This window comes from Toxorhynchites rutilus, chromosome 1 (genome assembly GCF_029784135.1).
Source record: "Toxorhynchites rutilus septentrionalis strain SRP chromosome 1, ASM2978413v1, whole genome shotgun sequence".
NCBI lineage: Eukaryota > Metazoa > Arthropoda > Insecta > Diptera > Culicidae > Toxorhynchites > Toxorhynchites rutilus.
In genome coordinates this window covers 28,523,796-28,536,400 of record NC_073744.1, presented here as the reverse complement: position 1 = coordinate 28,536,400, position 12,605 = coordinate 28,523,796, and positions in this window count along the sequence as shown.

Genomic DNA, 12,605 nt, shown 5'->3' with positions numbered 1-12,605 from the left:
TTTTTATGCGGGGGATAGGAACCGCACAAAAAAAGTCGCATAAAAAGAATCGTGCAAAACTTCAGCTGCTTTAAAAAATCGTGGTCGGACACATTTTGAAAAAAACTTTTTTTGTGCGGTAGATAGGGACCGCATAAAAAAAGTTTCCCCCAATAAAATAACTCAAATCCACGCCATTCACCGTTCAATTTCCGTTTGTTTCCCTGATTTGCGATGGGACACTTTGCCTTTTCGGTTGCGCGTGGCTGTTTTGTGCTTTAAGTTGCATGTCGAAGCGTGTTGCTGTTAGGAATCATGTCATGCAAAAACTTAGAAAAGCATTTGTTGAGATGAGGGGAAAGATTTCAGAAGTGAATAATTGAGACGCAAATATGCTTTTTTCGCACTGAAATGCATATAAACCATCGAAAAAAACTAAATGGACGATAACTTCGTCAAATATGCTTCTTTTCACACACCGCACAAAAAAAAACACAAAAACAGGTTTTACTGTAATTGGCGATCTAACGTACAAATCTATACCTAGGTGGCGCTGCGGTGAAAGTGATGATGGTTTTAAATTTTGCAATGTTAGTTTATGGAAGGTTTGTAGTTCTTTGCATAAATTACAATGTTATAATCTTAAAATATTATTTAACTGCGATGAGTTTGGAAGAAATTTAGTTTTGCGCCATTTTATATATAACACCAGCTGACCCGGAAAACTTCGTCCCGCCCAAAATTTTTTTGACGTAGGACTACGTCTAACCGGAAGATATAGGGGGGGAAATGGAAATCTAGGCACTGAACAAGTAGGAAAAAATGCAATATTTGGAACGCTTATAACTCGAGCATTTCTCAATAGATCGCAAAGGTTTTTGCATCAATTGATAGGAAATATATCTACGCATCTATCATAACGAATAACATTTCATTTTTCTTGAGATAAATAATTGAATAATTGTGAAATATCAAGCATTGTCAAAATGCACTATGTGCCCATTTTTGATTGGTCCATTTTGTGCTCCTCAAATCGTACCGACCAAAACGGGCAACCAGAGCAGCAGCGAAATAGAATGAAGCACGATTGGAAAGGAAAAAGAAAAAAATTAACGAAACATTGGTCGCAGTCTCACACATGCGTAATTCTCGAGCCAGCCAGTCAGCTTAAAAATCCCCGCTCCGCGGCCGTAACGATCATTCTCATTCAAACCGTACACCACATCGGTTCGCATCACAACACATCAACAAACCAACCCAAGCAGCCATGTCTGGACATGGTAAAGGAGGAAAAGTGAAGGGAAAGGCAAAATCCCGCTCGAACCGTGTTGATCTGAAGTTCCCCGCAAGGGTAGCTAGGCCGAGCGCGTTAGTACCAGTGCACCAGTCCACCTAGCCGGCGTTATATAGTTTCGGCCACCGAAGTGATCGAGTTAGCTAGCAAAGCTGCTCGCGACGATAAGAAAACCCGCATTCGGAACAGAACACATTCGGTTCGGTGGACATCAAGACAACAGGCAGTTGCAGCGAGTGGCGAGTGGCAAACGCAATCGCAAAACGGCATCAAGTAGCAGAAGAAAAAAGTTTGTTCTTTATACAAACTGCTTTGGTGGCAAATCCAGAACAAGGCGGCATCGAGGGCGTTCGAAATGGTTTTTTTCAAAACCACGAGTACTAAGTTTTCTAAATTGGAACCATTCCAAAAAACAAGGCGCTTTTCAGGGCCATTAAACCTTCCAAAAAAGAGTTTAGGAAATACAGTTCAATGCTTTCTAAAACAATATCCAAAATAATAATAAAACACAAATTAATTTTTTTAATAATTTGTTTGCCAGGATATGATGAGTATGTGAATTTGGCAGTTGTTCTAAGCTTATTGATTTTCACCAATTCTTAAATTGCTTCTAGATTGAAAGTACAGTAATTTACACTTATCTCGACATTTAGCTAATTGGAAGGACCTGTAATGCGACATATTTAGTTGGACATTTTTGTAAACATAGAGTTCGGGGTCCAAATTATGACCCCACATTGAAAGTCAACACTGTACCACTGTCATCACAAATGTTCAATTACAGGTTAAAATTACCTCCAATCCGATACTGAGTGGTGGTAATGCGACGTGCCATTGAATGTAATTTACTGTAAAATATGTCACAAGCTGGATGGGAAGAAATTTTCCAACTGTGAAAGCTGTGGCGAGTGGCAAATGCAACCGCTAAACAGAAAGGTTTAGCCGAACAAGATGGGGATAACGAGTGATAACAAAACAATAAACTCTTTAGATTGAAGATAATTTTGTGATCCTGAAAAGAACCCTTTTTAGCCTGCATGTGAATCCAACGAGCGAACAAATCGTAATGAATGTATTTTTTTGCCATCGCTCCCTTTTAACGCTCATTCGTTCGTCTCGTTGGACTCGCCCCTCTGGCTGAGTCTGCCGTTTTGGTTCTATGCTGTGAGTGTGTATAAAACACGCGGACCCCAATAAAATATCTTATTTTCTTTCAAACCGTAAACCCGTGTGGTTGTACGGCATCGGCATCGTGGACGTAAGAAAGGAGGACAAGTTAAGGGAAAGGCAAAGTCTCACTCGAACCGTGCAGGTATCCAGTTCCCTGTTGGTCGCATTCACTGATTGCTCCGCAAGGGTAACTAGGCCGAACGGATTGGGGCCGGAGCACCAGTATACCTAACAGCGATTATAGAGTTTCGGCCGTCGGAGTGCTCGAGTTGGCTTGCAAAGCTGCCCACGACAATCAGAAAACCCGCATCAAGAACAGAGCAGCTTCGGTTCGGCGCTCATCAAGGAAACAATTAGTTTCAGTGAGTGGCAAAGTGTTTCTCCGGCACGTCGCATTAAATTTAATTTACTGAACAACATGTCACAAGCTGGATGGGAAGAAATTTTCCAACTGTGAAAGCTGTGGCGAGTGGCAAACGCAATAGCTAAACAGGAAGGTTTAACCGAACAAGATAGGAATATCGAGTGATAACAAAAACACAACACCAAAGGTTCTTTTCAGAACCATCAACATGTTCATAAAGAGTATACAGTAAACTAATCCATTTTTCAGGTAGATAGGTAGGTATTCACGTAGGAGAAGAAAATAAAACAATATATTTAAAATATATATTTAACAAAAGCTGTCCCCTTTGTATAGTCCTACGTCACTCCGGTTATGTCCCCGACATTACCCACCCGTCTTTTTTGTTTTCAATACCTTCAAATATTCACGTTTTCTTACTAAGCGCTAGTTCATGAGTCCAATCGCAGAACTGTAGCGCCCGAGCGGTCTGGGGCACTTTTCTTTTTTGTTCTATCGAGAGAAACAACTGTTCTTCTCGATGTTCAACTATCAACTGATTTTTTTTTTTCTCTAATCCTCGATCCCTCTGTGAGGATGTACAGAACTCTAAAAACGTTAGAACTAACTTACTGGCTACCTGCTATGTGTAGGGAATTTTCAACTTGCACAGTATGGAAAATTCCATCGTTCCTGTTGGAAAATCCTTGGTTGGATTCTCCCCTATCTTCAGTAGGAATATTTCTTATTGTAAATACTTATTCATATTGAAATTATCTGAGATGTTCTATTCGTGGGAGAGGGTCACTGCATCTCCCCCTACTCAATGAGTTTTAGGGGAAACTAGAAGAGTTACCTCTAAAATTGGTCTGTGAGGTTGTTTTTATATATAACTGATTGTATATTATTTCAATTTTTGTGTGTTCTTCATTTGCTATGATATCTGTATTTATTTATCTCAACTCCCTCAATTCTGAAATTCCGAATTCCAAATGAAAAATAAAATTATCATATCTCCATAAAATTTTCCAAAACGCCTTATCGATAAACACTTGTGCTTTTACAGCTACAATAAAAATAGTTTTCTTTTCTTTTCAAATTTCTTCGTATAATACGTTTATTAATACTCTCCTATTTACTCTTTTAATTCATTCATCATATATTTGAAGGGTGTGTATACCTCTTCCATTAATTTTCTTCGCATTTATAGCGCTATTTCGTTTCATTCATATGTTTGATAATATAATTTTAACCCACATTTTAGTTACTCATGAACTTTTAAGTAAGTATTGGGACATACATGCCGTTACAGGAAAGAATTCCTGGTTTTCCAGCCCTTCGGTACATTCAAAAGCTATGATTGCGATTGATGGACACATTTTTGTTAAATTGGCTGTAGACATATATGGCTCAATCTTTTACTTTTTTTTAAATTCCACTTCGAAGTGTGTTTATTAAATTTGAAATCACACCTGTTTAAATCTCGATAAGTCCATTTCCCCAGATTGCCCTGTTCATACTTTTAAAGTATGGGAGACAGGAAAGTTTTTTCCAAACAAAATAAGCAGTTTTTACAGAATTGAAGAAATACTTTCAACTAATAATTTCCCTTCTTTGATTCATGTTTCTCAAGACTTGTTATCTTGTTATCCTGTAGCTTGTCTTTAGGTAGTATCATGTTTCCTATATTTAATAATTTCATTCATTGATTAGCCCTCGCCAGATTAATTTTATTGAACGATTAGCATATCCTTAATATCATTCAGTTTCAGTTGTTATTCACATAGAAATATGTATATATATTTTTTTCGTTTGTTAATCACAATTCACGCTAATTTGTCTTGCTTTTCTACATTCATTGTTAATCGAAAACCATCTCAAAAATTAGAAAATTAACTTCTAAACTTATCCATGTCCATGTTTCCACAACACTCGGCCTATTAACAGAATCGACTACTATTTCTCCTATAATAAAGTAGCTTCTTACCGCCTCCTTTGACCAACGGATGGTTTTCCATATTCACCCGTCTATCCAAAGCTTCCAGATCTAGTGCAGCTGCCATAATTGCACTATTAAGTATTTATCAGCTACTAGTTGTTTTTCCGCCGTTGTAGTTACCTCGACTTGTGTGAAGTTGGCGGCCAAAAACCAGCGGCTGGATATTCTGCTGCTCGAAGTTCACCCCGGTGCTGGTGTGGCTTATGTGTTCACTTCGATTACCAAGTCAAAAAGGTTTTGGTCGCACTAAATTTCCGGCAGTCTTACGACCTATCTAATAACTTCCTTTCCTCGAAACTCCGCTCAGCGTTGAACGGAGGACACTTTAGCCACCATTAGATTAACTTACTTGCGCAGTGGCATTTAATTTAGGAATTATCTTTTCTTGTTTTGGTAAGCACTTTTTCGGTTCAACGTCACATTCTTTTTACTCTTTCGATCTCTTCATTTGCTTTAGCTTCGATCTCACATGCACCAACATGGGTCACAAAAAATAATTCTTGATAGCACAAAATTTCGTCCCTTCTGGCAGCAGCGGACGCCAAATACACAACAGCAGCAGTCAAAATTGAAACACTTCTATGGGTGGGCTGCTGTCCCCACTTGGACAGCATCCCACCGCTGTCACCAAATGTAGCGCCCGAGCGGTCTGGGGCACTTTTCTTTTTTGTTCTATCGAGAGAAACAACTGTTCTTCTCGATGTTCAACTATCAACTGATTTATTTTTTTTCTCTAATCCTCGATCCCTCTGTGAGGATGTACAGAACTCTAAAAACGTTAGAACTAACTTACTGGCTACCTGCTATGTGTAGGGAATTTTCAACTTGCACAGTATGGAAAATTCCATCGTTCCTGTTGGAAAATCCTTGGTTGGATTCTCCCCCATCTTCAGTAGGAATATTTCTTATTGTAAATACTTATTCATATTGAAATTATCTGAGATGTTCTATTCGTGGGAGAGGGTCACTGCAGAACTGTTCATTGAATGATCCTCTAATCGCCCCGTTGAATTTACCTTTTACTAAAAAATTCCTAGTACTTCTACCAAAACTCATCATTATAATATCAGATTATTTTCAGACACAATTCTCCTTCAATATTTTTCAACCACTTGCAAATAACATGTTTCTCCTTTACATGGAATAAATATTTGATACAGAAAATATGATAGAATAAAGGCAGACTCCTCCCTTCTTCACTCCTTAGAAAGAGAGGAAGAGTGTCTATTCATCATAGAACGTTTCGTTCCCCCTAAAATCTTCACATGCCAAAATTGGCTCCATTTGGTTTATTAGTTTTCGAGTTATGCAGAAATTTGTTTTTAATTTGTATTGCAGTCCACCCTAAAAGAGGGAGTGGAGTGTCGAGCCACCATAGAAACATTTATTGCACCCTCAAACCTCCATATGCCTAATTTGGTTTCATTTGCTTGATTAATTCTCGAGTAATGTAGAAATGTGTGTTTCATTTGTATGGCAATCCCCCCTAAGAGAGGGGGGAGGAGTATCTAACCACCGTAAAAATATTTATTGCACCCTAAAACCTTCACATACTAAATTTAGTTTCGTTTGCTTAATTAATTCTCGAGTAATGTAGAAATTTGTGTTTCATTCGTATGGAAGCCTAATTTGGTTTCATTTGCTTGATTAATTCTCGAGTAATGCAGAAATTTGTATTTAATTTGTATGGCAACCCCCCCCCCCTCCTTAGAGGGGGGAGAAGAGTCTCAAACTATCATGAAAACTTTCCCCGGCCCCAAAAACCCCTACATACCAATTGTCATGTCGATCGGTTCAGTAGTTTCCGAGTCCATAAGAATCAGACAGACAGACAGAAATCTATTTTTATATATATAGATGTTATTTTCTTACCTCTTTCAGTAGTGAAAACTGTATAAATATTGACAATGGTTGAATCAAAAAAGGAAATTCGAGAGCAAAATCAAAAACAAGTTGAAAAATGCATGGTTCCTGCGCGTGAGAAATACCTTGGAAAGCCCGGAAGTAAAATATACGTGATTTGTTTTTGAGTTTTAGGTTACATTATCATCATTTTCTTATTTCAAAAACAAAATCCAGATGTCTCACCGATCGTTTACGTTTTGCGTTAGATCGTCAATTGACGGAGAGAGACGGCTCGTTGGGTTTTTATCTGGGCTTCGTGTCTCGGCTTTTGTTTTGATTTTGGTTGTATTTTGACGTAGGACTACGTCTAACCGGAAGATATAGGGGGTGAAATGGAAATCTAGGCACTGAACAAGTAGGAAAAATGCAAGATTTGGAACGCTTATAACTCGAGCATTTCTCAATAGATCGCAAAGGTTTTTGCATCAATTGATAGGAAATATATCTACGCATCTATCATTACGAATAACATTTCATTTTTCTTGAGATAAATAATTGAATAATTGTGAAATATCAAGCATTGTCAAAATGCACTATGTGCCCATTTTTGATTGGTCCATTTTGTGCTCCTCAAATCGTACCGACCAAACCGGGCAACCAGAGCAGCAACGAAATAGAATGAAGCACGATTGGAAAGGAAAAAGAAAAAATGAACGAAACATTGGTCGCAGTCTCACACATGTGTAATTCTCGAGCCAGCCAGCCAGCTTAAAAATCCCCGCTCCGCTGCCGTAACGATCATTCTCATTCAAACCGTACACCATATCGGTTCGCATCACAACACATCAACAAACCAACCCAAGCAGCCATGTCTGGACATGGTAAAGGAGGAAAAGTGAAGGGAAAGGCAAAATCCCGTTCGAACCGTGTTGATCTGGAGTTCCCCGCAAGGGTAGCTAGGCCGAGCGCGATAATACCAGAGCTCCAGTCCACCTAGCCGGCGTTATATAGTTTCGGCCGCTGAAGTGATCGAGTTGACTGACAAAGCTGCTCGTGACGATAAGAAAACCTGTATTCAGAACAGACCACATTCGGTTCGGTGGACATCAAGACAACAACAGGCAGTTGCAGCGAGTGGCTAACGCAATCGCAAAACGGCAGCATGTAGCAGAAGAAAAACGTTTGTTCTTTATACAAACTGCTTTGGTGGCAAATCCAGAACAAGGCGGCATCGATGGCGTTCGAAAAGGTTTTTTTCAAAACCACGAGTACAAAGTTTTCTAAATTGGAACCATTCCACAAAACAAGGCGCTTTTCAGGGCCATTAAACCTTCCAAAAAAGAGTTTAGGAAATACAGTTCAATGCTTTCTAAAACAATATCCAAAATAATAATAAAACACAAATTGATTTTTTCATAATTTATTTGCCAGGATATGATGAGTATGTGAATTTGGCAGTTGTTCTGAGCTTATTGATTTTCACCAATTCTTAAATTGCTTCTAGATTGATAGTACAGTAATTTACACTTATCTCGACATTTAGCTAATTGGACGGACCTACAGATGCGACATATTTAGTTGGACATTTTTGTAAACATAAAGTTCGGGGTCCAAATTATGACCCCACATTGAAAGTCAACACTGTACCACTATCATCGAAAATGTTCAATTACAGGTTAAAATTACCTCCAATCCGATACTGAGTGGTGGTAATGCGACGTGCCATTGAATGTAATTTACTGTAAAATATGTCAGAAGCTGGATGGGAAGAAATTTTCCAACTGTGAAAGCTGTGGCGAGTGGCAAATGCAATCGCTAAAAAGGAAGGTTTAGCCGAACAAGATGGGGATATCGAGTGACAACAAAACAATAAACTCTTTAGATTGAAGATAATTTTGTGATCCTGAAAAGGACCCTTTTAAGCCTGCATGTGAATCCAACGAGCGAACAAATCGTAATGAATGTATTTTTTTGCCATCGCTCCCTTTTAACGCTCATTCGTTCGTCTCGTTGGAGTCGCCCCTCTGGCTGAGTCTGCAGATTTGTCTCTATCCTGTGAGTGTGTACCGCTAGAGTATAAAACACGCGGACCCCAAAAAAATATCTTATTTTCTTTCAAACCGTAAACCCGTAAATCGGCATCGTGGACGTAACAAAGGAGGACAAGTTAAGGGAAAGGCAAAGTCTCACTCGAACCGTGCAGGTCTCCAGTTCCCTGTTGGTCGCATTCACTGATTGCTCCGCAAGGGTAACTAGGCCGAACGGATTGGTGCCGGAGCACCAGTATACCTAACAACGATTATAGAGTTTCGGCCGTCGGAGTGCTCGAGTTGGCTTGCAAAGCTGCTCACGACAATCAGAAAACCCGCATCAAGAACAGAGCAGCTTCGGTTCGGCGCTCATCAAGGCAACAATTAGTTTCAGTGAGTGGCAAAGTGTTTCTCCGACACGTCGTATTAAATGTAATTTACTGAACAGCATGTCACAAGCTGGATGGGAAGAAATTTTCCAAATTTGAAAGCTGTGGCGAGTGGCAAACGCAATAGCTAAACAGGAAGGTTTAACCGAACAAGATGGGAATATCGAGTGATAACAAAAACACAACACCAAAGGTTCTTTTCAGAACCATCAACATATTCATAAAGAGTAAACAGTAAACTAATCCATTTTTCAGGTAGATAGGTAGGTATTCACGTAGGAGAAGAAAATAAAACAATATATTTAAAATATATATTTAACAAAAGCTGTCCCCTTTGTATAGTCCTACGTCACTCCGGTTATGTCCCCGACATTACCCACCCGTCTTTTTTTATGCCAACATACCTCTTAATTCCAAATTTCGGAGTCAAAATCATCCGCAACTAGCTGAGAAAAATAGTCCATATATTATTATTGTTGAATAAGGGTCGGGACTACGGGGTTCAAGTATTTGAATAATATAATTCAATTATTGACGTAGGATTACGTCTTTCGAAAACATATTGAAAACATATTGAAAATCGAAAATCGAGCACATCGTGAAAATTGTCCAATTTCAAACGCTTATTGCTCAGTCATTTCATGTTGGATTGATGATTTTTTTGCGTCAATCGATTTCAGCACTCCATAACAATTTTTTATATTGAAGGAAATAATATGAAACTAACTATCGAACAATTGAAAAATCTTAACCCTTATCCTAACGGAAATAGTCACTTCTGATTGGTTGACGTTGACGACGCATGCGGCGGGTCCCTAACAGAGACATCAAAACCAAGCTACCTGGGGGAAATCGGCATTGCAAATACATGAAAGTAGGGGGGACTATTGTTCCTACCGAAATGCGTTCCCTAACAGAGACATCAAAACCAAGCTGCCTGGGGAAAATCGACATTGCGAATACATGAAAGTAGGGGGGACTTTTGTTCTTACCGAGATGTGTTCCCTAACAGAGACATCAAAACCAAGGTGCCCGAGGGGAAATCGGCATTGCAAATATATGCAAGTCGGGGGCATTTCTATATTGCAAGTAAGGTGAGTGATACGATTAATTCTAGCAAATAAAATTTGAATTTGGAACATTAATGTTGGTTGCTTCGCAAAATTTCATATCAGTGACCGATCGTGTATTATGAAAAATTTAGCACAAGTGTAAGTGTAAAATTGTATATGGTAGCAGTTGTGTTAAAAATGACTTGATATTTGAAACGATTTTTTTCAATTTTCATAAATAAAAACCAAGGTGTGTTCCCGCGCGAGAACGGGTCGATTGGTTTAATTTTTTTTTTATTTATTCTTTATTTTTGAGACTTTCAGCCTCCTGGGCTGGTTCGTCTCAGTCGTTTGGTTTAAGCTGGCTATTTTGTTGTGTTTATTTTCACCAAAGGAAAGTTTATACGGCGAGAAAAATTGGAAAAGTGAAGAAATATTAGAAAAAGTGATTTCACATATGCTCTACATATAGTATTAGGTGCTGTTAGTCCAATTAAAATTCGCATTGGGTTGAATAAACACTTAGAAAGTAAAAGTTATAAAAGAAAATTACCTTTCCCATATCAAATATGTTTTCTCTATATTAAAGTAACATGTTTTTACTGACGAGGAAAATAGATAATTGTGTTCGGTATTGGTAATTATATTATATTACATTGGTGAGTTTTTTTTCTTCATTTCATCCACACATAACATAGGAGGCATCTCGTCTAGGATCACAGAGGGCGGTTTTCATCATATCTCGTTCCACTTCGGTATTTTTTATCTGATACGCACCATCCAACGACTGCTTACCATCTTTCAGTCATCATTACTCGTTAAACACTGGTGGAGTGAACAAACCATATCCAACAACCAAACAAAACGGCCCTTTTCAGGGCCACCAAATCATTATCAAAGAGTTTAACGATTCCGTTAGGCTATCTGTTGATCTTGGATATGTTTGAAGAATTAACATATCCAAAATCAACAGATAGCCTAACGTAATCCTACGTCAACTATGCGGTCGTGGCTCGGACACAACCCTGTGACTTTTTTCATTGAGTTTTTCTAAATTTATTCTAGGTAGGCTGATTCAAAAGAGGGCATTGCAATTTAAAATTGTTGTAGGTGACGACACCATGAATAACATGAATTAAATTAATCATTCGTTTGACATTTGACGTGACGTTCTATGTGAATCGCACATTAAGTGCGTTACACATACAGCGTCACCGTCACCGTCCCGTCAACTATTCTCTTGGACTCATTTTGCCGATGAAATCGTTTCAACACGCGATTGGACCAAAGTCATAGAAATTCTTCGCAGTGGTAAAAAATTAACTGAACATTCAAAATAGCCGTACTAAGAGATACAAGGAATAGCAGAAAGCTAACAAATAGCATAAGTGAGAGAAATGAGTACCAACATAATGCCACAAAAAATCTAGAATTGAATATACGTAACCCGCGTAAATTCGAAAGTGCTGAATGAGCTGATGCAGCTTTGCGTAAATTCGTCAGCGACGAATCTACGTTAGATTTACAACCAGATGGCGCAGCGAGTAAAATGATGATGTTTTGTTTTTTGGGTTTGAAATTCGTTTGAATTTTTCTTCAAATTTCCCGGTTTCAAGTATTCTTTCTATGCTGGAAAGGTTAGAAAATCATCATTTTTACATTGTGGTAAGATTGTTATGAAGAATGGCTATGTATAAGTGTTGTAATTTAATTGCTTTTTACTATTACATTACATTGGGTAGCATATGTTGCTTCAAGTACTGCAGATCCTTCTCGTATCGGCCGAGCGGAATCTCCTACATAATCAGTGGTAATCAACCAACTTAATCGCCTCAAAACTCAATTTGTCGCGTTTTGGACTGAAACCTTCTTTAACACGACGACACGACTTTAACAAACGAAATTCATTGCAGGGCTCAACTTGCGAATAAATTAATCAATGAAGGTCAAACTTTGTTCCTATACATATTATACATAATCTACCAATATTGTTTTCATTTTGAAGACAAACTAACAACAATAACACATGCCAATGTCATATTATATGGATTTCGCATGAAGCAGCAATAGACACAGGTACAAACCATCTGTAATGTAAATTAATCAAAAGTATAGAAGAAACACTACATTGTTATGATTTTGATTTTATGATTTTTCTACACTTCTTCTTCTTCTTCAATGGCACTAACGTTCCTAGAGGAACTTCGCCGTCTCAACGTAGTATTACTTGCGTCATTTTTATTAGTACTTAGTTGAGATTTCTATGCCAAATAACACGCCTTGAATGCATTCTGAGTGGCAAGCTCTAGAATACGCGTGATCACAGTGCAAGTCGAAGGAAATTTCTTTGACGAAAAATTCCCCCGACCAGAACGGGAATCGAACCCGAACACCCGGCATATTAGTTATGACGCTAACCACTCGGCCACGGGAGCACAATCCAATCCCACATCCTAAGTTTATATTTAGGCACCAATTCGATCAAATTCGGTTTGGAAATCCTA